Source organism: Oryzias latipes, chromosome 20, assembly GCF_053564925.1.
Source record: "Oryzias latipes strain Hd-rR chromosome 20, Olatipes_Hd-rR_3.1".
Classification (NCBI taxonomy): Eukaryota; Metazoa; Chordata; class Actinopteri; order Beloniformes; family Adrianichthyidae; genus Oryzias; species Oryzias latipes.
The window spans coordinates 28,789,069-28,815,250 of NC_136256.1; the positions used below are offsets into that span (position 1 = coordinate 28,789,069).

Genomic DNA, 26,182 nt, shown 5'->3' on the forward strand with positions numbered 1-26,182 from the left:
TGCTGTATTTGGCGTGGTTACGGCCGACAGTAACTGTTCCTAAGTCATTAAAAAGCCTCACGGTTAGAAACGGTCGCCTCCGCTTCATTATTGCGTCAGTGGGACGCTACACTGGTGTCAGAAGTGAAACAACGGCGTTTTCGGCTAACTCAGTCAAGCTAGCGCGGCGCGCGACATGGCCGTTCAGCGGGACAGGACCGGCGCTCGCCCAAAAATCAAGGAGGAGATGGAGTATGGTGATTATGCGACTTCTCCGGGACGAGAGACGGATTTTTCCCGCGAGTATGACCACATGCTTCGGCTGAAACAAGCGGCCAGGAGGATGGCCGCGGACGCTGGATTCGGCGCGCGCGCGGCTCACGTTGGCGCCGGCGCGAACACCGCCGCCGGAAGTGACAACAACATACCGGATGTAAATAAACATGGCGGCGCCCTGTGCAACCAGCTACCAATGAAAACGCCCAAATACTCCGGTAAGGCTGACTGGGAGGCTTTCTATGCACAATTCGAACTGTTAGCTCGGGCCGCCGGATGGTCGGAAGACACTAAAGCTCTCCAGCTGGCTCTGTGCCTCACAGACGAGGCCTCCCATTGTCTGTTGCTGCTTAGTCCAGAAGAACGGGGCAACTTCCAGGCTTTGGTTGGAGCTCTGCAGCAGCGTTTTGGACAGTTTGGCCAGCCTGCTATTTTGCGCTCAGAGCTAGCAAACAGACAGAGGCGAACAGATGAGCCACTGCGGGTTTTGGCTTCTGACATTGAAGCTCTTACAAGAAGAGCCTATCCCCACATGCCCGCTGCGGTCCAAGCTGAGCTGGCGAGGGATCAGTTCATCCGAGCCCTGTCTCCGAGGGACCTGAGAGTACAGACGCAACTGGCCCACCCCTGCACCCTTCGAGAAGCTTTGGAGACGGCGCTGGAAAGAGAACTGGTTGGAGCTGCTGCTGAGAATGGTGCCATTGGCTGCAACCCTGTTGTGAGGGTTGTAGAAAAAGCAGCCCCCGACCCAGAGGAACCAGGATGGGTCCAAGAGCTCACAGAACTGATCCGAACCGTGGCCGTGCAGCCCCCGAAAAAGGGTAGCCGCTTCCGCCGCGACGCCCCTGTCTGTTGGGTGTGTGGCCAGGCTGGACACATCAGTGTGCGGTGCCCCAAGCGTATGACTCCTCAGGGAAACGGCCCGGGGTCTGTGTAGGAGGGACGTCACAGACCCGTTTTCGCATGTCCCACCCTGATGATCTGCTAGCAGATGGAGCCCACCTTGACAGCCGGGGGAGGGAGGCTCAACTCCCCCCAGAAGCAGACGACAGTGCGGAGTGGACCAGAGTTGTGGGCTGGACCCATGTTGGGGACTTTTGCCACGTTCCCATAACCATAAAGGGGGTGTCCTGTGTAGCACTTGTGGACACAGGGTCCACTGCCACCCTGCTCAGGCCCGACATGGTCCCAGCTGAGATGCTACTGGAACCCACAGCTGTCAAGCTACGAACTGTGACCGGGGACTTGACTCCCATGCTTGGCCGGGGGACAGCGAACATTCGAGTGGGTGGCATGACGGTGGATTGTAAGGTGTGGGTTGCAGCTGTGCAGGATCAGTGCATATTGGGCTTGGACTTTTTGAGAGCAGCCCGATGTGTGTTGGACCTAGGGGGGAATACCCTGGAGTTCCCTGGGGGGCCTAAGGTGCCCATGGTCCGACCCATTCGGGCCCAGTGCTTACCCCGAGAGACATCAAGGGCGGTAGAGATGCAACAGGACCTGTCCCCGCCCTACTCTATTCCGCTGCCCACCACTCCTCAACCTAAGATCGAGACGCAGCCACTGCCCTCAGATCAGCGGAACGCAGTGGTTGAGGCTGACAGAGTGACAGCTGTGAAGGAGATCTGGAGGCGCAGCTGTGATGGGTTGCAGCCGGGACAGAAGGATGAACTGTGGAAGGTGCTGTTGGAGTATAGAGACATTTTTGCACTTTCTGAGGATGAGGTGGGGCTGACACACCTAGTTCATCATGAGATCGATACTGGAGATGCCCGCCCGATTAAAACACGCCCCCGCCGCCTCCCCCTTGCCCACCAAGTGGCTGCTGACAGTGCGATTGAGGAAATGCTGCGTGGCGGCATCATCGAGCCGTCAGACAGCCCCTGGGCTTCAGGGGTTGTAATGGTCAAGAAAAAGAAGGGTCCGAAAATGCGGTTCTGCGTGGACTACAGGCCGCTGAATGGGGTGACCAAGAAGGACTCGTACCCGCTGCCCCGCATAGATGAGTCTCTGGACTTGGTGTCTGGCTCATCTTGGTTCTCCTCATTGGACCTGCGCAGTGGATATTGGCAGGTGCCACTCAGCCCCGCAGCCAGACCAAAGACTGCTTTCTGCACCGGGAGAGGGTTGTGGCAGTTCCGCGTGCTCAGTTTTGGCCTGTGCAACGCTCCTGCCACGTTCGAGCGCCTGATGGAGAAGGTGCTGGCCTCCATCCCCCGTCAGGAATGTTTGGTCTACTTGGATGACATTCTGGTACACGGGGGGTCTTTCAAGGCTGCGCTGGAATCGCTGAGGAAAGTCCTGCAGAGGATTGCTGCAGCAGGTCTGAAGCTGCACCCTGACAAGTGCTGCTTCATGAGAAGAGAACTGGAGTTTTTGGGTCACAAGATTGGGGGCGAGGGCATCAGCACTTTGGAGGAGAAAGTGCAAGCTGTGAGAGACTGGCCAACGCCCACCACTCTAAGAGACTTGAAGAGCTTCCTGGGGTTAGCCTCCTATTATAGGCGGTTTGTTCGCGGGTTTTCCTGCATTGCTGCCCCTCTGTTTCACCTGCAGAGGAAGGACTGTGACTTTGTTTGGACGCAGGAGTGTGAGCAGGCTTTCAGCTCTTTGAAGAAGGCTCTGACAAACTCTCCTATCCTGACCCCCCCAGATCCCAAATTACCCTTCATTCTGGATACGGACGCCAGTGATGTGGGAATGGGGGCCGTGCTGAGCCAGATGGGGTCAGCAGGAGAGAGGGTGGTGGCTTACTTCAGCAAGACCCTCAGTAAAGCGGAGCGGCGCTACTGTGTGACTCGCAGGGAGCTCCTGGCTTTTGTGAAAGCCATAGGCCATTTCAGATACTATCTGTGCGGCCTCCCCTTCACAGTCCGGACAGACCACTCTGCTCTGCAGTGGCTGATGACCTTCAAGGAGCCAGAAGGTCAAATCGCTCGCTGGCTGGAGGAGCTGGCTTCATTCTCCTTCACAGTGGAGCATAGACCGGGCTCCCGCCATGCTAATGCTGACGCCATGTCTCGACGCCCCTGTGCCCTGGCAGGCTGCCAGTACTGTGAGAAAAGGGAGGCTCGGGAAGCAGTAATCAGCAGAGAGGAGCAGAGCCACACCGGTGAAAGCAGCTGGCCAGTTTGCAGACTGGTGCAGGGTGTGGACTCCACTGAATGGAGAGCGCATCAGGAGCAGGATGTTGACCTGCAACCAGTGCTGCAGTGGGTGGAGGCCGGCCGCAAACCTGAGTGGGGGGAGGTGGCAGGGTGCTCCCCCGGCTCCAAAGGACTCTTCGAAAAGTTTGATGCTTTGAGACTGAAGGATGGAGTACTTCAGAGGGCCTGGAAAGAGCCGGCTACCGGAGAAGAACGGTGGCAGGTGGTGGTCCCTCGTACGCTGAGAAACTCAGTCCTCCAAGGTTGCCATGGAGCTGCAGGGTCTGGACACTTTGGCGTGTCAAAGACCCTCCGTCGCATCCGCCAGGGGTTCTACTGGGGCCAGCTTAGGAGGGATGTGGAAGACTTTTGCCGCCGCTGTGACATCTGTACAGCGCATAAAGGCCCCCCTGATCGGTCCCGCGCTGAGCTCCAGCAGCTGGCAGCAGGGGCACCAATGGAGAGAGTAGCAGTGGACATCATGGGCCCGTTTCCACGCACAAACAGAGGTAACCGATTTGTTCTGGTTGCCATGGACTACTTTACAAAATGGCCGGAAGCATATGCCATCCCAGACCAGGAAGCAGTGACTGTTGCAGATGCCCTGGTGGAGGGCATGTTTTCTAGGTTTGGCGCTGCTGAGGTCATTCACAGTGACCAAGGGAGGAACTTTGAGTCTGCTGTGTTTTCCGCCATGTGTGAGCGTTTGGGCATGCGGAAGACACGGACCACCCCCTTACACCCCCAAAGTGATGGCTTGGTTGAACGTTTTAACAGGACCCTGGTGAAGCAACTAGCCATCCTCACCTCAGCACACCAGAGCGACTGGGACGAGCATCTTCCACTCGTTTTGATGGCATACAGGTCTGCAGTGCAGGACTCTACCTTATGCACACCTGCTTTGCTCATGTTGGGACGAGAGCTACGCACGCCAGCAGAAATGTCTTTTGGGAAACCCCCTGATGCCCTGGGAGCTCCGCCTGGACCTGAATATGCCAGGAAGCTGCAGGACAGAATGGACACGGCTCATGCCTTTGCCCGCAATCAACTAGAGAAAGCCGGCATAAGGCAGAAGAGGAACTACGACCTGAGGGCCAAAGGCAAAGACTTCAAGGCAGGAGACCTGGTGTGGGTGTACAACCCGAAAAGGAAAAAGGGTAGATGCCCTAAGTTGGACTGTCAGTGGGTGGGGCCCTGTGAGGTGCTGGAAAAGCTGGGAGAAGTGGTTTATAGGGTTGAGCTCCCACCTGGAGGAAGGCGTGTGACCCTCCACAGGGACAGACTGGCTCCGTATAGGGGTGATGCACGGCCACAGCAGTACTTTGGGAGGTCGTTGCCCCCCTCAGCTACCCCCACCCATGCTAGGGCTGGCCCCCCCGCCAATTCCCCACATGCACCCCCACAGCAGCAGGTGGTCTCGGGACATCACATGGCGCCATCCGTGCCGGCTCCACGGAGGCCCAGGAGATTGAGACAGCCTCCCCCCCACCTCCGTGACTTTGTGTGTGACCCCACGGGACGTGGGACTTTGTAGGGGGGAGGCAGTGTAGCGACTAACGTTTTTGGGACTCTGTTAATGTGTTCTGGGTTACATCGTTGCTCCAGTGTGATTGGATGAGCGGGAGAATGGGCGGAGGAGCAGACAATAAAGGAGGGGTCGTGGGTGCACGAGGGGGTTGGGGGAGGATGGATGCTTTGATGGAAAGTTCTGATTATCGTTGTGCTGTATTTGGCGTGGTTACGGCCGACAGTAACTGTTCCTAAGTCATTAAAAAGCCTCACGGTTAGAAACGGTCGCCTCCGCTTCATTATTGCGTCAGTGGGACGCTACAATATTTAACGTTTTTAGTCTGAAGAAATAGGTAAAAACGTGCTGATTTTTTTTTTCTAAATGACGGATTGTTTATTTCTGATCTCATAAAAGTGCAGCTGTTTTCCTGCATTACCTGCTGTCTTTATGTCTGTCTGACACCAACTAAACCACAGGCAGACAAAGAAAACATGGATGGAAAAAAGAGACACGTCATCAAAATGTCCACAATAGTTCATAAAGAATGACATTGTTAGCATGAGCTTAGGAATCTAAGGGCAGCGGTGATCTTGGGCAACAGGCAGCGGTAGCAGTGGTCCGCGTGCCCCGATTCCCCTGGCAGACAGGGCCCACACCACCCCTCCCCTTTCGTTCTCACTCGCGCAGCCGCGGACAGACAGAACAGACAATAGGAACCGAATAGTGGACCAGATTATTTTCCAAGCACTGAGCCGCTGTCACCGCTGCCCCCACGTTAAATTTGCGCACCGGACAAACCTGTGCCTAAAACCGCCACCACCGCGCGCCCCCCCTGGCATCGCTTCGTGCCCCCCCCTGGGGGCGCGCCCCACTATTTGAGAAGCACTGTCTTAAACTAAGATTGATTTGCTTTTGAAAACTTTCTTAATAATATTAGGTTTCTTGCAAAATAGAGAATAAGACACTTTTTTCTTGTCTGTTTCACTTTCTTAATATTCAGATTTGGCAGTTTCACTCTGGTGCTGCTTCTCTGAAGAGTCCTGCCCTGCACGCTGCAGGACAGTGAGTTCTGGTCAGGTCCAAAGACAGAGTCCTATGTGTAGATTTTTTTGATGCTCGTTATGTTGAAAAAAGAAATCAAAGGTAGATTTTTTTCAACAAAGTTGTAAAATGAAAATAATTTAAAAATGTCTGAATTTCTTTCATTTGTTCTGTCAACAAATATTTCTCCATTTGTACTATTGAACAAAACTGAAGTGATTCAGGTCAATTTTGTAGGCACTACCAAAGAAAAAGCCTCTATATATTTTGATTTCGTAAAAGTCATTATCTTTTTGGATATTCCTTTAACACTGTTCACAGATTCTTCCTCCAGTGTTTTTTTGTAAGAAAGGATTTTGAAAAGATCAGCCTTGAAAGTGTTTTTCTACAATTTTGCCATTAGAAGGTCAACAGATAACTTCCCTCCAACTTTCAGAGCTGCAGAGGTCCCTAATGCTTTAGAGAAGTTGTAAGAGAAGCATGTAGCCATTATATTTCACAGATTTGAGCCTTGAAGGCGATGAAGACATTGTCAAGGTTTCTCCCTGAGAAGCAAGCTGTCAGGCTGCTTCACCTCCTCCAAGGTCTTTGCTTTATGAAGTCAAAGATCTGCAGATAGATAGTTTTTTTTCCCCAACAATCATTCAATTCAGAATGTTCTGTTTGACACGGTATAGAGCCCACGAGGACAATGAAAAGGTATTTGTTGGGAAGAGACCAAGCCAGTTTTCTTGAGCTAAGAAAATTAGTTTTCCCATTTCTGAAATGTATTACTGTAATTGCATGGATATTATTTGAGAAAGACAAACAACAAATAGCATGAATGTAATATTATAACCTTGAATGATTGTCTCTTGGCGCTCACACATAAGACCGACTCAAAAGCTCTGAATGGGGGTTGAGAAGGTCTTTACATGGACTCTTTTGTGCTGTGAGGTTAAGTGACGGGAATATATTTCTTTATGAACACGAAGCTAAATAGTCATAAAGTACAGCTGCATAATAACCACACACAGCTGTGCTTTAGTATGCCTTTTTGTGATAATAACTTAACAAAAAAAAAAGCAGAACACCATAAAATCTGCTCAAGGACACTCACAAAAGTCACTTTTAAAGAAAATGGAAAACAGACCAACAAAAAAAAAGAAAAAAAGCTGTTTACAAAAATGGGGGTGGGGGGGGTGGGGGAGGCCACAATATTCTCTTACGTTGCTGTGGTCCCTGCATCCCTAATTTGATTTTGACCCGAGTTCATTTCTCGACACTTCAAACAAACATGGCCACTTTGGGCTGATGCTCAATGTTAATGGTGTGATTAGTGCTGGGTCTTTCCCTTGGTGTGGCAATTTATTTAGCCCCATTAAGCCTTTGAAGCTATGCCCTGCTGACTCAGGCGCTCTTAGTAACAAACAGTAATATTAAAACAGCTATTACCACCAAAATCTATCATCTGGACTGGCCTGCAAGGTCATAACAAAGTGCATCCACATTGAAATGCTTGAACAAAAAAGTAATAAATCATGTTTCCATCTATCGGAAATGTCCTGTTTTTTCATTAGAAAAGCAAACAAGAACTTATTACTTTGCCAACTTTAATAATTTTCCCAAGAAATGTAAAACAAGTGAAATACATAGGAGAGTAATACAAGTCAGAATGTGCAGTGACAAATTGATAAGAAGCAACTTCAGATGAGAAATAAAAGTGAATTATCACAGAGGAAAAAAGAAACACAAAAAACAAAACTTCAAACCAAGTGAAGATGTAAGAAGTTTTCTATTAATGATTGGGTGAAACAAAGATGGAGAATGTAAGAAGTGTTGTTCGCACCAGATTTGCACATGAAAATAAGACTTATCAAATCAATAAGTTGGTCTTCTGCTGGAGACTATCGGAGTCTGCCTTCCATAAAAATCAGCATCCTTTTCTTTAAACCACTTTTTGTAAACCCTGGAAATCTGAGCTTCAGAATCCCTTTCTATCATTAATTAGTGAAGCATTGTGGGATGAATAAAGTATCTCTCTGTCCGGCAGAACAAAAGTGTTGTCATGCACAAAGAAAATAGACGTTCTTAAACTTTCTTGGACGGCTTCCATCTTTAGTTTTGGATGGTGATTTTCCATAGCCAGTGCTTACACAGAGCTTGGAGCTATGGAGTTAATTCAGTCTCAATAATCAGAAATGCACACAACCGGTTTTACAAATGCACACGCTCCGATTCACAAATGTCATTTTATGCAAATGTGAAAAATAAATTCGGAAATACACACCCTGTGTTTCACAAACACACAGATTGTGTTTCACACATGCACACTAAATGTTTTACAAATGCACAATAAGTGTTTCTCACAAATGTGCACACTGTGTTTCACAAAAAACATTTTAGAAATTCACAATAAATGTATCAGAAATACACAGTAGGTGCTTCACAAACATGATTTTTAGGTACACATGTGATGTGAACTCACAGATCATTCGAATTGCAGAGTGTGCATTCAAAATCCCGTTCTCGTTTGTGAATCTCCCCGTGTGTGTGAGAGATTTTTCTACGGTGAATATTGAGACTCATCTGACGGAGCGGGTCGACTAATCTCACCATTGGCTAGTGAATCTGTCAATCAAACTCATCGGCAAAGCAGGCGGGTTCGCTTTTAGCCAATCGAATGGCCCCTTACACTCCTCACTTTCAAAGTGACGAGGGAGGGAGCTGTTCAGCACAGCAGTTGGGAGGACGCGGGCGGCAAACATGGCGGAGAGGTCTTCTGAACGGGATCAGTCTCAGCCCGTAAGTAATGCATTTATTTGATCATTCCCTCGTTGTACGTCCTGTAATGTTATTGAACACTAAGTTGAAGTGTTCTCCTTTGCCAAGTGACATGTGTGAATGCTTTATGAACACTGCAGCCGAGTCGTTTGCAGAGTACCCCCACCGCAAATTAGCTTAGCTTTGTTTTGCTTAGCCTGTGCAAGTTGTGTCTGTGTGAGTGTGAGTGAAGTTCAAGCCGGTGTCGGTTCAAGCTAGCGTCTATAGCCAATGATCTGTAGGTTCTTAACATGATTCATAAGGAACTAAGGGGAAAAGCATGCCGGATTTACAGCAGCAAAGAAAGTTTAATAAAAAGTATTGATTTGGAGACGGCGATTTGTTTAAACACTGATGCTATGCTATGCTAACTAGCTAGTTGTTCCGTGTGCTGCCTTTATGTAAACGCGATCCGGGTTAAAGTTAGACACAGCATTTTCACAACCCAGACTTTAAGATGGGGTGGATTGTGCAACAAAGTTAATTCATATGACATTCATGAAAACGGCATTTTTTAAATATAACAGACATGAATCCACTGTTGAATGAAAGAAGCCTCATTAAGTTTCTAACGTTAGAACCCGTATTGTGCTGAAAAGCCCTGTGAGATTGTGTCAGAGTGACAGACACTAAATTCCCCGTATCTTTACTTCCTTTAGTGACGTAATGACAAGAATCCCAAACATTATGTTTTTAGGCTGTTTTGTAGTCTATAAGTAGTCACAGAAAGGGTGGATGGGAGAAATCAGCTGTCAACAGTGATTTGAGTAGAAGTTACTGTAAGTATTACACACAGGCTTCCTGTGATCAGTGTCTTGTCTCTGATTTTTTTTAAAGGTGTTCTTTACTACAAGCTCAAGTAATCATAGCAAGAGTGTTTTAAAAAATTCCCCTTTCATATATTTGAAAATTATGTAATTTAAGATCAGACAGCTAAATGATCTAATCCATGTTTGTTGTGTTTTTATTTATTCTCTAAGAATTACTGAAGCGTGACAATCTTTTGTTCCTCGTGCCATCAGGCAATACAAGTCTCTGGCAGGGCATCTTACAAGTAATTTCTTTTAATTTTACCCACTGATTTTCCAATTATTTGCCTTTTTTTATCAATCTTTTTATTTTGTGATATTTCTATTTGTAATGCGTGTGTGTTTATGTATTTTTTTAAGATGGCCATTTAAAAAAATTTCCTCAGGGATTATTAAATACCCTTCTATTCTATTTCATATTTTATCATCCTATTGTATTACTGTTTTACCTGTCAATTGGGAATTTAGCATTTTTGCCCCTGTAAATATCTGTCAGTTGAAAGTATTTGTACTTGTATTCCATGTATCCTGTACCTGAAGATAGCAGACAACAACTGTGCAGACTTGGCCTTCTTCAGTGACGCTGTGAACGTTTATGGCTTACCTCTGAGGTATTCATGTTATTCATAAAGAAATATTTTATTCACATATCAGGCAGTATAAGTACTTGGTTTTTTGTACAAAAATAAAATTACTTTTTTTAGACTCCTCTCCATAAACAAAGGCAACTCTAAAACTCTTTCCCCTCATGAATAACATTTTACCCCCCCCCCCCCCCCCCCTTAACAGTCTCTCTCACCTCAATTTTTCCCCCAGTGATACATGTAACCCACTCCTGCAATTTTTTTAACCTAGAAATTCTTCTTATTGGCATCATACATAAGAACATTACATTTTAAACCGATGTGTACCGTATTGGCGATGCATTTGTAATTATGTGTTTGAGACATGATTTCCATGTTATTGTCAGGGTGAGAGGAGATCACGGAGGAGAAAACGTGGGCATAGCCGAGTTAATGCTCACAGTACGTACAACTGACACAAACGGCTTCATTGTGGGAAAAGTGAACACACAATCAACGGTGAGTTGAACCTAGTTTTAGAAGCTTTAATATATACACAGGGCTCCAGACTGCGTCCATTTGGTCGCATGTTGCGACCAAAATTTGAGAGTGTGCGACTGAATTTTACACCCAGTCGCACATGTGCTACCAGTAAATTTGCCTCCCCCACCCTCCGTATTTTTTATACATTAAACATGAAAGGAGCACGTCAATGATCGATGAAATGATCAATGAAATCATCAATGAGACGCGAGCGCACACGCACGCAGGCAGACACACACACTCGCGCGAATACTCATGAGACTGGAGCACACGCGAGCACACACTCGCGTTTCATTGAGTGATGCCTGAGGCGGCCAATGCGTGTGAGAAGAATAGGGAAAGTCACTGCAAGTGGCTAAAATATGTGGAGGGGCGGGGCCTAGAGATAATCGAGCGCGCGTAAACATCCGTGGGAAGGAAACGGAGAAAAATATCATGACAACTTGATATGTGCGTCTGAGCTATGAGCAAGCGAACTATTGAGTCGTTCTTCCGACCTGCAGCTAGTGTACCAGTGACAGAGTGTACAGCAGGGGTCTCAAACTCGCATGAAATCGAAGCTGCAGCGAGACTGAAAGAGACCAGGAATTAGGAGTTGTCCTTAACATTCAATTTCGTTTTAATATGCCTCTCCCCCTAAGTATGAGCTGTGATATTACATCTTTTATAATTATTTTAATGTTTTGTAATGGATGTAGCCTTTTTTTAATCAGTTGGTATTTTAAATTATTTTAATTGATCAGTGAACTACAAAAAAACCATCAGGACGCATGTCCCATAATGCATTGTTTTGTAGTCTGTAGGGCAGCTTTTAGTCAGTTCAATACTAAATTTCCAGCTGCGTTCGCTCTGATTGGTGTCTTGCTCTCACCCCTTTCTCGTGATATTTTTGTTTTGATTGACAGGTGATGTTGGAGCAAAAACAAAAATATACGTCACACACCAGGTGATCTGTGCAGTGTTGCGTCCATCTGGGTGATCTCAAACACGCTTATTGTGCATCTTGGCTGCACATATTTGGTGTCACCAACATGAATTTCCATCCTCTAATATTTACATACATTTAAGTATTGTTTGAAACTGTGAAATTACAAAAGGTTACTACGGTAATCACTTGTTACTAAAAACTTTTTTTTATTCTAAATGTATGGTATTTTTTTTACTATTTTTACTTAGTTGTACTGTCGTGACAGCGATGGTGATGTCAGTTTACCTTCATGTTGCATCTTCAAAAGTGCAGAATAAAATATGACACTGAATTAGAAACAGCACATTGTAATTTCTGCATCTATTATTAAAGTATTTATTCATAATACAGTGGAAATTAGTAGATTTGGTTAGAATGTTGATTTACGGTATGCGCCCCTAAATTTTCTGGTTGTGCCCCTAAAATTTTCAGTTAGGGGCCACTATGCTCCTAGTGAAAAAAGTTAGTCTGGAGCCCTGATACATAAAAGTGAATGATGTATTAAAAATAAATCTGACAATATAATATTTCTTTTTGCTTTTTTCCAAATACAGGATTGAGCTCCTCTGGTGTGATGTCTTCGTGAGTGTTACTGGTTTATATTACAACATCCTGCACTCTCCTGAGGACCAAGACTTGCTCAATATCAGTCACATCACGTATTCTGCAGCCATTACATTTTTCTACCACGCATTCAGGCCAGTTTGGATGTCTTTAGTGACGCGTGGGACAGCCATCCAATCAGGACGGAGCAAAGCATGACACCAAATCAGCTGTGGCAGTTGGGCTTGACCCAGAACCCTGTTTCTGATCCCCGGGTAAATGCTTTATTTAATCTCACTGTACTGGACAACTGATTTGTGTGCAGTTTGACTAAAGTGGAAAGTATCAAGAAGAGTATCATGAAATCATAATGACTACAGTGAATTTTCATCGAAAATGAATGAAAAGGATTTTTGTTGTGTGGTGCAAACAATTTCCCTAAATTGTTTGTTTGTAGGAAGAATAGCACATCTGCAAGTTCAAAATGCATCACAATGCATGGCCTTATGAGCCATCAGATGTACTAATGTCACTACTTTGTTAAGAGTCACTTATTTGCAAATTATAATCAGTTATGGAGATATGAGGTCTGCCTGCCAGCAACAATATAAGTTATTATTAGTCGGTCACTGTTCCTACATAATCTAAAACACAAAAAAACAGTGCTGTTCATAAACAGTTTTTTTTTTTTTTTTTTTGTCAGGGTATGCTGGTTCCAGAGATTGAATGGGAGGAGAGTGGATCCATGACTGAACCTCATCCTGGGATCAATGTCCTGGTATGGGACAGTCCTCTTCTGGGTCCACAAATGTTGGAACTGCAAGACGACATCAATCCATTGTGGAATTCAGACCGTTTGGGAGTTGACCTACATCTTTACTGTCCAGTGTGTTTAGAACTTAATTTAGGCGACATAATTACATACAGAAGAAGAGAGACTGAGCGGGGCAAGACAGAGTTCAAATCAATACTGCTGTATTGTTCAAGGGACTTCATTGTATGTAAGGAAGTTATGAAAATTAGTTCCAGTTTAAATAAAATTCAAATCAGTAGAGATCCCACATTTGCTTAAATTTTGATGTTTTAATCTGTCCATGTTTTCACTTTTACTCTGCAATAAAGGGTGAATGTTTGCACTTTGTTGTTCTATGACCATCTTTTGTTGTGTAGTATTTAACCAGCTATAAAACCCAGAGAGATGAGGATCTTTTTGCAAGGGTGACCTGGCCAAGAGGTGTATATGTATATGGTTACAATATAAAATCAATGACATTTGAGTTATTAAAAAAATAAAATTAAGGTCAAGCAAAGTGACTTCGGGCTGAGCAGGGGAGGTGTATATTGGGCGTCTGTGATTGACAGTGAGATGAACTTGAGGTAATGTAGTCCCACTGCGTGGTACGGAGCAAAGTGATGCCAGTTTCTCCACAAAACCTTCTGTGGAAGTTGAAGATTTTTCTCCTCCACCTTCATAAGATCAAAACCGTGTCTGAGTGTTGAAATGACGCTAGCATGAAAGCTAAGAGAATAACGTACAAACAATCCCGAGTGAAACATTCATTTTAAATCTCATGACCAGTACAGAGTTCGATGGATTCAATGTCAACTGCATTCAACCACTGTTGCCTTGCTTCCAGGTCCACTGAAAAGTTGCACAAGCCAGTAATTTTTGACAACCGAAGGCAATAAACCGACAAGCCATGCTAAGGCTAACACGCTAACGACCGACTGGTACAGAATCAAATATGGGCGGGGCTTTTGCCACCCGCAGAAAGCGTAGAGAAAGTGTAAGGGGCCATTCGATTGGCTAAAAGCGATCCCGCCTGCTTTGCCGATGAGTTTGATTGACAGATTCACTAGCCAATGGTGAGATTAGTCGACCCGCTCCGTCAGATGAGTCTCAATATTCACCGTAGAAAAATCTCTCACACACACGGGGAGATTCACAAACGAGAACGGGATTTTGAATGCACACTCTGCAGTTCGAATGATCTGTGAGTTCACATCACATGTGTACCTAAAAATCATGTTTGTGAAGCACCTACTGTGTATTTCTGATACATTTATTGTGAATTTCTAAAATGTTTTTTGTGAAACACAGTGTGCACATTTGTAAGAAACACTTATTGTGCATTTGTAAAACATTTAGTGTGCATTTGTGAAACACAATCTGTGTGTTTGTGAAACACAGGGTGTGTATTTCCGAATTTATTTTTCATGTTTGCATAAAATGACATTTGTGAATCGGAGCGTGTGCATTTGTAAAACCGGTTGTGTGCATTTCTGATTATTGAGACTGAATTAACTCCATATGGAGCAGGCATTTCACTTTTTTCAGGTAATTTTTAAAATAAAGGTATTCCAAGTGAAACAAACACCATTGAACGGAGGAACATTGTTGTGTAAAAAGTCAGTAAAAACTGATTCTATTATTTTTTTCTCTACTTTTTGCTAATAGTTTTTCCTGTTGTCTTTCTACAACTGAGCAGATTCCTGATTTTGTGATTAGTTTTTTCATTACATGTTTGTAACTGTCACATAACTATAAACAAAACATCTTATATAAAGAAAACAAAAAGTAGTTTATGTGAGCTTTAGGACCGGAGACTGTATATGAAATCTGCATACAGCTCCTGCTGGGTGAAAACTCTGAAAACTGGTCTTCTCATCTTTATGTCCTGAGCTGGGCTGTCGCACCAGACCCCCCCCTCTCCCGAACATTCTGCTTTTCCAGTAAAAAAGCATCAAAGACTGCATGTCAGAGTCACCAAAATGCTCCAAAAACAGCAGTAAAAGTGGCTCATTTTGATGCTGCTCTGTTTTGCAATGTTTAAATGGGTCAAAAAAAGATTGTAAAAAATAAAAAAAACGCTGTTTTCTTTGTATTTTTTTTATCTTTTGTATTTTTTTAGTGGATGTACGATGAGTTATTATAAAAAAAAGCACTCCCTGTAGCTCATCAGGGTTTTTAATATCAAGCAGATTCCAAATGGCCCCCAAAATGGGTGAATATGTCCACAAACTCTTGTGGGTAATGAAAAAAGGGGCCTTTTTAACCCACTGAAACATTAAACCACAGGACAAAAAATAAGTCTGAATACGGACGCAGTTCATCTATTCACATGAAAAACTAAATTGGTGCATCTTTAGATTGTACTTCCTAAAACACACGACCACTGAATAAAAAAGAGCTTCATTCAAGGAACGTCCTTGTTAAGTTTTTTTGGCCCTGATCCGATTCCAAGTCATTTGATTTTGAGAATATGCCAATACCGAGTCCCGATCCTTCACTTTCTTAAAACATTGAAAAAATTAACAAATGTAAACAGATTCGGGTTGGTCCCTATTTTTCTTTTATCAACCTTATTATTTTCATTCAACACAGAGTGCAACTATTAACTAGGAACAACAGTTAAACTAAAAACTGACAAAAACGAAGTGATAATGAGCCACGAGTAAAGATTTGGTGACTGTCGCTTCAGTATTTTCAGAGCTTTTAAACATTTTTGATCATCTGTGATTCAAATCCCCAATTAAAATCCTAAAAATGAGAAATAATAACTTTCTTCCCAAATTATAGCATAATATGTGGATGAGTATTCAGGAGTAGCTCATATCATTGTAACCACTTATTATATTCAGTTGTTTTAGTACATTATTGATTTCCTATTTTGCTTGATAACTTTTTTCCAGAGCTGCTGTCACTTCAGGGCTTCAAAGAAGGTAGAAATATGATTTTATATATGTATGTAGTGCTCTCATCAGGACGTGTGAATCCTTAGACTTAACACCAAGCTTAACTCCTTTCAAAGAATGAGATGAGTCGTCGTGGTAAAGTTTAGCCGTTTTACTGGACTCTTTCAGTGAACAGGGAGTAAAAACTAAAATAAAAAGGAAATAATAAAAATCAATGTACAGATTCCAACTTCCTTGTAATAAGTAGCAATACTTCAATTTAACATGTAATTAAACAATAAATCACACTTACGACATTTGTGTGTCAATCTTAACTGCAGATGGCATTGGATGAAGAGAACCTGTGATCCATGTGCCTTTCCTTCCCTTTCTGGCTTCTGCAGGAAGTGACCTCACTAACTTAAATTAACTTTATGAATTAACTTTATTAACAATGACAACATGTCTTTTCAAAGAGAAACACATAAGTGGGGCATAACAATGTATACATATATAAACATATATTCATTCATCTTCTGCCGTTTTATCCTTTTCAAGATCACAGGGCTGCTGGAGCCTATCCCGGCCACTTGTGGGCGAAGGCAGGGTACACCCTGGACAGTTCGCCAGTTTGTCGCAGGGCCCCAATCACAGACGCATTCACACTAACACATAGGGACAATTTAGAGTTGCCAATTGACCTATGTGAATTGACATATATATTTGATAGATGCCAATCTTTTCAATGAGTCTAACACAGGTACGACTACACATAAGTTAAAATGGATCCAAGCAAATAACCAGGACTTTGAGTCCACAGTTTGGTTTAAAGTCCAACAAGATAAAAGGTGATGTTGTGTTTTAGCTCCACGGTTTGGTTTATAAACCATTCAGACATGGAAGCTGGAGATGTGTTTCCTCTGACTATGATGAATTGCCTGCAGCTCATCAAAATGACTTGGCATATGGTCCAAAGACATGACTTGATGGGCTGTCCATCAATCTGTCTCTGATGTGAATGTGGTCATCTGATTCTGTTTCCCCATGGTGATAGGCTTTCCCCAAGAGTTTTCCTAAGTGAGTTTTAATTCTTTGGCGGAGTATTTTCAGGTGGATTTAGCGTCTGTTCACCAATAAACAAAGCAATCTGCAGCCGTTCGACAGATTTAGAAATCTGCTGGTTTGTGGGAAAAGCACAGAACTCTTGAGTTTCATATCACTCAAACTCCTGGCCTTCACATTTAACTCTATTTTAATTGTTTACGTGATGTTTTTTCAGTAATGAAGACAATGTGTGAGAGCAAAGCTTACTGTATAATTTACTAGCTTTCACTTTGTGTCATGACCCAAAGGATAGGATCACTGATATAAGCAGCTAAAGTTAGTTTTCTTTCCAAGCTGGCAGGGCGCTTTCTTAGAGATGAGGAGCTCCATCATCCATGAGGATCTTGGAGAAGTACACCTGCTCCTTTACACAGAGAGACCAGTTAAAGTGGATCGCGTATCTCTTTGGATGCTCCCCTGGGGACCTTTTTTGGGGCGTGTCCCACTGGGGGGAGGAGCTTTGGAAGACCAAGGATGTGCTGTAGGGACTCTGTCTGTAAGCTGGCTCGGTAAGACTTGGGTTCCTCTGGCAGAACTGAAAGAAGTTTCTGTGAAGGAGGAGGTTTGGACATCTTTGCTTAGGTTGCTGTAACCGCGATGCGGTTCTGGCTAATGGAAGCATTTCTTTTATTTATTTATTTTCTTGCTATTATAGCCATTTTTCATCTTAACCTTAAAAGCCACAAAGCTCGAACACTTTGAAACACGAGTCATCCCTCCCTGCTGTGAGTCAAGGACCGCCAACCTTAAACAAGCCCCAACCAAAGTTCTCACCAAATCATTTAGACATGTATGCCAACAGTCTTCTACTATACAGAAAAAAACAAAGTTACTCCTCGTTCCACCTTAACGATAGTGGATAAGACAACAAACTGATTCATTTCTTATCTGTAATCCAGAAACTGAAGGGAAAACATTTTTTTAGCTTAAAGTTTTTAATGTAGTGCCAAAGTTTCCTCTATTGGAAAAGGGTGGTTTTGGTGAAAAGATTCCAACAACAGAGTGAAATCAGCCCCCCAGGACCAACAGTTATTCTAGGCAACAAGGAAGTTTAAAAGACATGAATATGCTAAAGAATGCTGTCATCTTCCAATCACAGAGTGCCATGGCCTGAAAGCCAGGCACCATCTAAGTGGCACTGGCTCCTCCAGGACTCTTCCCTTTGTTGTCATAGCAACATGTTTTCTTGGCACAGTTTGTTATTATTTTACAAAGATTAGCTCACACACACTTCAGATAAAGTCGCACTGCATTAAACGGGCTATTTGAAGCACTTCAACTGAGGGGATGAGAGTGTGTGCTTGTGTGGGTATACAAGTGTGTTTGTGTGAGTTTTCATGTGTGTGTTTGTGTGTGCAAATATGCATGTTTGAGTGTGAGTGTGCTCATATTTGGTAAATGGCATATGCTTCTATAGCACTATTCTACCTTCTCTGAAGACCCAAAACACTTTACATCCATAGTTCAATTCACACATTCACTCTCACACACAGACGTACACACGCACACACACACACACACTGATGGTGGCTCCGCTCTTTGGGCGCCAACCTACAACCACCAGGAACAAGGTGGGTTTCAGTGTATTTTTGCCCAAGGACACTTTGAAATTTGGGCGGGAGCCGAACCTGCACCCTTCCAATTAGAGGTTGACCACTCTACTACTGCACCACGGCCGCCCTGTGAGTGTGTCTTAAGGGTCAATTTAACCCATTTCGGTTTTTGTGTTGACCAAAATGTAACTAATAGAAAATATCTGGTTTTCATAGAGTTTCTTTACCTATAAATAAAAGAAAACTACAAATCTATAACCATGTGAGGTTTTTGAGATGACCCTGTGGTCATGTGACCCTTTGGTTTGTTTTGAAGACAGTTTTCAATCACTGCAGTAATCTTTATTTGTCTGTGTCGGGCTTGGGATCTTGTTGGTTCCCTCAGGACTTGTCCCTCTTTATTTAGTATCTAATTACAAGAAAACATGTTTATGCAGTCATAACTCTGACTGGTTTTGTGTGATTTAAATCCAAAGTATGGGAATTAAGTGTCCAACTTTTTTAAAAATCTCTTTTTCTGTAGCTTTATCCATCCATCCATCCATCTTCCTCCGCTTATCCGGGACCGGGTCGCGGGGGCAGCAGACTGAGCAGAGATGCCCAGACTTCCCTCACCCCAGCCACTTCCTCCAGCTCCTCTGGGGGGACCCCGAGGCGTTCCCAGGCCAGCCAAGAGACGTAGTCTCTCCAGCGTGTCCTGGGTCTTCCCCGGGGCCTCCGCCCAGTGGGACATGCCCGGAACACCTCTCCAGGGAGGTGTCCAGGAGGCATCCGGACTAGATGCCCGAGCCACCTCAGCTGGCTCCTTTCGATGTGGAGGAGAAGCGGTTCTACTCCGAGCTCCCCGCGGGTGACCGAGCTTCTCACAAGCTTCTCCAGCTTCTTATCTCTAAGGGAGCGCCCAGCCACCCTACGGAGGAAGCTCATTTCAGCCGCTTGTATTCGGGACCTCGTTCTTTCGGTCGTGACCCAGAGCTCATGACCATAGGTGAGTATTGGAACGTAGATCGACCGATAAATTGAGAGCTTTGCTTTTCGGCTCAGCTCTCTCTTCACCACGACGGACCGATAGAGCGACCGCATAACTACGGACGCCGCTCCGATCCGCCTGTCAATCTCACGCTCCGATCTTCCTTCACTCGTGAACAAGACCCCGAGGTATTAAACTCCTCCACCTGGGGCAAGGACACTCCACCCACCGAGAGATGGCAAGCTACCTTTCTCCGGTCAAGGACCGGAGAAATCTGTAGCTTTATTCAAAGATAATCAAACATAATAGACTCTCTTGCTTCCTATTCTGCAGATGTTTTCTTGATTTTCACGACATTTTCACCTTTTTACACAGACTTGGATATTGATGCTCAGTAAGAGGAAAACAGACTCTGGTCTTTGCAAATGTAAGAAATCCAGGGTGAGTGTCAGCTTCAGACTAAAAAAGTCATCGGTCGGCACAAAACAAGAATGAAAACCGTTAAGAAATCAGTTCCTTTAGAAAGAAATGTGAGACAAACAACAATGATTTTCGTTAGCTGTTTGTTCAAATGTGTGTTTCCTGTTGAGCACAATATGGAAACAGATGCATACAAACACCTAAATAAGATCAATTTGTCGTAAATTTGTCAGAGGATTTTGAGTTGAACTCCACAGGGAGCCTTCTGGCATCAGGTTAGCAATATCTGACTGCATTCAAGTGATAATATGACAAACCTAACAGGTGTTTTTCATGCAGAACTGGTTTTACATCCATTTTGTGGAGACGGTGTCGTTTCATCAGTCACCACCAATGTTCGCATTTGTAGATTATTTTAGATTTGAAAAAGGACACAGATATATAAATAACAGATGCCCATGAGGCTTCAGTGCTTGCCTTACACAGATCAATTCACTTTAGCATTAATTCTCTGCACCTCTAAAACAGTCACTCTCCACATTTATGGCAGCATTTGGCAAGAACAACACTAAAAAGCATTACGAGCCTGTCAGTGGAATCGATGTGGTTAATTAAGTTTGTCGTTTAAATGAGACACTTGGGTGCAGGTTGAAAAGAGACGTAGAAACATGCAAAAACAGGTTATAACACACATTTAATGAGCTGTGATTAAACAGGCTCTTAGTATATGCATATCAGAATTTAAATGATTGGCCATTTCAGCTGCTGAATTTTAATTCACTAATGCTTTTGTGGCAGCAGTGGCTGTGTTGTAAATCTGAGTTTCATTTGCTCTCAGATTATATATGAGATAATGGAAAGTATGCATTATTTTCAGAGGCTAGGATTTTGACTTGCTAGGCTAATTAATGAAATAATTGTCTCTGAGTGATCCCATGATGAAAAACTCATTTGAAAATTATTTATATCTCTATGTTATACTAAAATGAAAGACTCAAAATGTTTTTATATCGTTTTTTTGCTTTGTTTTATTGGTATTACCATACCATAGAGTCTACAATTAGACAGATTTAAACAAAAACACAACATAAAATCAAAAATCTTCACAAACAAACTCAAGCACATGAACATTGTGCAGCTTTCTTTTTCAGAATCCTGAACTTTTTCCGTTTGCAGTTTCTTCTAGAGCTTCACCAAGAGAGACAAAGTGGTTGTAGTTCTTCAACTCAGCCTGCAGTGAATCGGTTTGAGGGCTTCTGACCAAACCTCAGTGTGAGCAGACATGAGCCTGTGTGGACTCAACAGATTCATTGTAATGGGAACCTAATGCATTTCTGAAGCAAAGAGCTGATCTTCAGTGGTTCACTTGGGTATGGCATGCCTCTGTCTTTTAGAAGGGCCTCCTGTCGTTTTTTTAAATGTTAACTTTGTATCAGACAGTGAAAGAAGAAATAAAACACATGGTCAAGTACAGATTAAACTTTTTCTAGGACATAGTTTCTGCAGAGCGGCAGCATTTCATTAGAAAGTCCTTTTTTTTCAGGAATCTGTTCTTTTTTAGGAGTTTTTCTTTACAGAGAGAAAAAAAACCTGAACCTGCTGCTCATTCTTTTTTTTTTTTTTTTTTTTTTTTTTTTTTTTAACTTGTCCTGTCCAACAGCTAGGCAAACAGATGAGAGCTGAGGGCCTCTTGTGTTGGACATATTTTATTCTAACAAGAGGGGTTATTCATCTTCAGACAAACCAAAGGTATGTCTGAATAAACCCCTTTTGTAATTGAGGCCAAACTTTATTAATTTCAATCATGTTTGAAAATCTTTGGTGTTGGACCGGACGGAAAAGGAAAGAGGGGAACAAGAGAGAGGGACGTTAGAGAGAGGGGGGGGTAGGAGGGTGATAATAGGAGGGGAAGGGGGGTAAGACCATGAAGCAGCATAGAGCAGGCAGGTTTACTGGTTGTTTATCGTTACGGTACGGTTCACATGTAGTACAAAAAGGGCGGGGCCTGTTCACACACACTCAAATATTATCAACACACCTGCTAGCCGCAGAAATGTCCACATGTCAACATGCACACAAAACAGATAGTGTTCACGAACGCATACTTATGCCTTTAAACCAACTAGTGTGAAATCTTTCATTCATTCAATCATGCAAACTATTAGTGCAAAGGTGAGCTAACACCTGTGCTCAGGTGAGTGTTTATGTTCTTCTAAAATGGATGGTGGAATGTGAAAAGAAGGAGGAGGAGCGCCCAGCCACCCCCACACCCATACCCCCGCCGCAGCAGCAGCGGCAGCCGGAATTCCCCCAGCGCCACACGGGAACAGGCAGGGAACAACCGCCCCCCGGGCGACCAAGACCGCCACCCAGGCCAGGGCCAGCAGGACCGCCGCGAGGCCCCCAGAGCCAGAGAGCAGGGAGGCGCAGAGGGAAAGAGAGCGCCGCCCCAGCCCAGCCAGGAAAGCAGCCCCCCGCCGCGCCGGAAGAGCCCAACGCAGGGCCCCACCGGAGAGGGACGCCCACAGCCCCAGACGAGCACCCCACCACCACCCAGGAGTTCCGGGCATCCCCCCGCCCCGACCCCAGGTACGAGCCAGGACCCCCCAAGGGAGACCCGCTCCGCACTCCAGGCAGCCACCCACCCGGCCCACGGTTGGTCCAGGTAGGAGCAAGGCAGGGGCCCGCCGCCCCCGCCCAGGAGGGGGGAACCCCGGGGAAAAAAGGGCGGCCCATAAGGGATGTTATAAATATGGCCCGACCAGGCTCGGCCATGTTGGAAGTTTGGCGGGGCCCAGCGCCCAGGGGCAAGGACCAGGACCCACCCCCCAGGGACACGAACACCCCCGGCTCAGGTGTAATATGAACCCCCCCACCGTGCGGAGAGAGCACCGCCGGGCCCAGGGAGCCGGCACCCAAGGGACACGGCCGCCATCGCCAAGGGGCCCGCTCCCCCCACCAGGGACGGGGTAGGGGACAGATGGACCCAGGTCCCACCTTCCTTGTAAAATGTGTGTGCGTGTATGGGTGTTTGAGAGGGTGTTTGTGTGCATGTGTGTGTGTTTATGTTTGAATGTATATATTGAAGGGGGAGGGGTGTGTGTACTAAGGGGGGTGCAGTTAAAATTGGCGAGTAGGGCACTAAGGGGACATCTCCTGATTACTCACAGTGATGTCCCCTCACCCTCCACACCAAGGGGCCCTAAATGTCTAAGGTGCGGTTAAAATTGGCGGGTAGGGTGCCAGGAGGACATCTGCTGCTTGCTGGCAGTGATGTCCAAGCACCCCCCCTACCAAGGACCCTACGTGTCTAAGGTGCAAATAAAACCGAAAGAGGGGGGGCCCACTCCATACGGCAACCATAGGAGGGGGGCCACTCCCAAGTAGCCCCCCCCCAAGGCGCATCGAAGGCTAAACCCCCCACCCCCTCACCCTAATATGAGGTTATATAAGGAAGGGGGTAAATTGGGGACAGCTGGTAGACTGTCCCCCGGTGGTCAAACAGCCGTCCCCCAGCCCACCCCCAGCAAAGGGGCCAGGGCCACCCAGCCCAGGGGCCCACCCCCGGAGGCGCCGACACCCCAGGCCCGGCACCACCCACCCCACACAGAGAGAGAGGAGCCAGAAAGCGTCGCCCCCCCCCGGAGCAAGCCCAGGCCCCCACCCCCAGACGCCGGCCCTAGAAGAGCTCTGGTCAGGCCTCGACGGGACCGAGGAGGCCAACCGGCCAAGGCAACCACTGATTGCCTCAGCGGAGACCCCGACCCGCTAGCCCCCCCGACCCGTACTAATAATGGGCCCCCCCTCCCCCCCAGAACGCCCCCCCACAGGACAGGGCCGACAAGCCCCCCACCCCACCCCACCCCAGACCCCGCAGCCGAAGCGGGTGACACCCAGAGCGACCGGGGGCCCCGAGAGGGTTGTCCCGTCCCGTCCCAGAGCCAGGGAAGGGCCGATCCCAGCCCCAGGTGCAGATGGGCAGCCCATCCGGCGCCGCTGGGCCCCCCCCACCCGAGCAGGGCCCCCCGCCAACCCCCCCCAGCACAGGCAAAGGGACCACCCCCCCAAGCCAAGCCAGACCACCACCCCACCCCCCCACCACGCACCCCCACACCCAAGCCCAGAGGACCACGCAGCGCCCCAGCCCGCCCCACCCAGGCACCGGACCCGACCCCCCGACCAACGGAGCCCCCCACCGCCCCCGCCAGGCACCGGAAGCCCCGACCCCCACCCCAAACCACGGCAGAAGGGCAAGGAGCAGCGACGACCAAGCCCTCCACCCCCTAAGTCATGGAGTCAACCACAGGAGACCAGAGAGACTGAATTCTTTCAAAGTTACTTGAGCTTTGGGCTGACATTTTTTCCAAGCTGATATGATCAAACAGCAGATTTCTGTGTTGACTTATGTTTATATTTTTCTTGTTTTTCCAATTTATTAAAATAGTTTTTTTGGCAATACAAAGAGTTATGAAAATGATAGAAGCTAATCCTTCTTCTTTTTCCTGCTGCTCATTCTTAAACACGTACAACAGAATGGCGAGCCGGGCGTTGGCCCCGCCTTTAGCCCCTAAGACTCATGGGAAATGGGGCATCGGGGATGTAAATTTCCTCATCATAACTGAGGGATGTAATGTTGATTATATGGTTACTGTTTGTAATTTTATGTGTGATACCTAGATTGTCAATAAGTTAAAAAAAAATAAAAAAAATAAAAACCATAACTGAGGAACTTGTGAACAGAATAGAGGTGCATACTGTTTGGCAGATGCAGATAGACTCAAAGACATGAGCCTGAGGCAAAAATGACTCCACCCACTGTGTGCTAATAAATCACACTTACACTCTGAGTCAGGAAGTGATCCGTCAGGATGACAATGTTGCCTAATTCATGCGGCTTGTACCCCGACGCGGCTTGTGTATGTATAAAAGTAGTTAAACACGTGAAAATGGGTGGGTGCGGCTAATAATCGGGTGCGCTTTGTAGTCCGGAATTTACGGTATGAACTTTGGGTTTATGTAGCCTCCTGCTAGCTTATAGCCTTTTTCATCCCCAACCCAACATTTTCAGTGCAAAAAAAAAAAAAATGGCAGCAATATCTGTGCTATCCAGCCGTCCAGCTTTGATCCAGATTCCAGTTCAGATGAGGAAAACAAAGACGTTCATGGATCTATTTGTCTGCAGGTGGATGATCAGAATGGAGTAGAACAGGGAGCTTGTGCCCATTGTATGTTCTACGTCACAAATACATATTTTACAGAGTGCATTTTTCATCCACCTCTGGTTCACAAAAAATACTTAGGAATGCAGTTATGTTTATATTTTTCTTAGTTTATGTCCTCCATGGTCAGAAAAATGCTATTAGAACATAATAAAAACGGTATTTTCACCAGTGGGTCTTTGTTCACGTTTGATCATTTAAAACAGGCTTCTGCTCAAACACATGTGGGCCTTTTGGCTACACTACAGCAGTAAATCTTTGCATCACTTCCTGTGGCAGCAGCTTTTTACCACAGCAGTTTCCCGCCGTTTCCGATGGGCTGGTTTAAATGTGTCTATAGAAGCGGCGTCAGTGTTTTTTGATCTGGCTAAATATCAGCTTGGCATAATGTACAGTGAACGAAAAAAAAAAAAAAAAATTCAATCTTGAGGGACTCTCTTTTGGGATGACTGATCTAAGCAGCAATTACATTTCTCCAAAACATGGAAGGCAAAATAAATGAGTGGTGACAAGGTTTGACAAGAAGACACAAAACGGCAGGGACAGCTTCATCCTGCGCCTTCAGTGAAGGTCCCATTCATTTCAAAGGGAAAACAAGGAAAGAAAGCATCACAGTGTAAATGAAACCTGTTATTTAAACATGATCAAGGACAATAACATGATATCAGATGTGAAATTATGCGGTGAGCCGGTGTCTACTTGTTTCTTTTCTTCAAGCAAATGCAAAGACAAACACGCTTCTTTATGCTGACAATTTTACAAAAGCAGATCAGCCAGGAGTCATTTTCCAGCACAACTCAGCTAAAGTGTACAATCAAAGCTCATTTCATATGAATAAATATACATTACACTCAGCATTCCATGGACATTTTAATTACAATTGATTGCAAATTGTCAATGACTCACAATTAATTACAACATTTATTTCATGTTAATTTTCTTTCTAAAACTAAATGGTAAATGGGATAGACTCATAAAGTCCAAAGTGCGTCACAGTCCCAAACTCCCATGAACACATTAACACTCTGATAGCAGCTCCACTGCCTTGAGGCTAATTTCCTC

General features: G+C 45.3%; 2 long non-coding RNA genes across 4 annotated transcripts in view; one reads left to right on the forward strand and one right to left on the reverse strand.

Moving 5' to 3' along the window:
* Positions 1 to 26,182, reverse strand: part of LOC110017287 (uncharacterized) — a 115,713-nt gene that overhangs the window by 10,803 nt on the left and 78,728 nt on the right. The window lies entirely within an intron of this gene.
* On the forward strand, positions 9,454 to 13,315 carry LOC144988143 (uncharacterized). 3 transcript variants are annotated; one of them, XR_013651964.1, is made up of 5 exons: positions 9,454 to 9,808; positions 10,104 to 10,174; positions 10,534 to 10,645; positions 12,191 to 12,454; positions 12,883 to 13,315. It is a non-coding gene; the product is annotated as an uncharacterized LOC144988143 (long non-coding RNA). The 3 variants fall into 3 exon arrangements; XR_013651963.1 differs by lacking the exon at positions 9,454 to 9,808 and having other exon boundaries at positions 10,006 to 10,174; XR_013651962.1 differs by lacking the exons at positions 9,454 to 9,808; positions 10,104 to 10,174; positions 10,534 to 10,645 and having other exon boundaries at positions 10,656 to 12,454.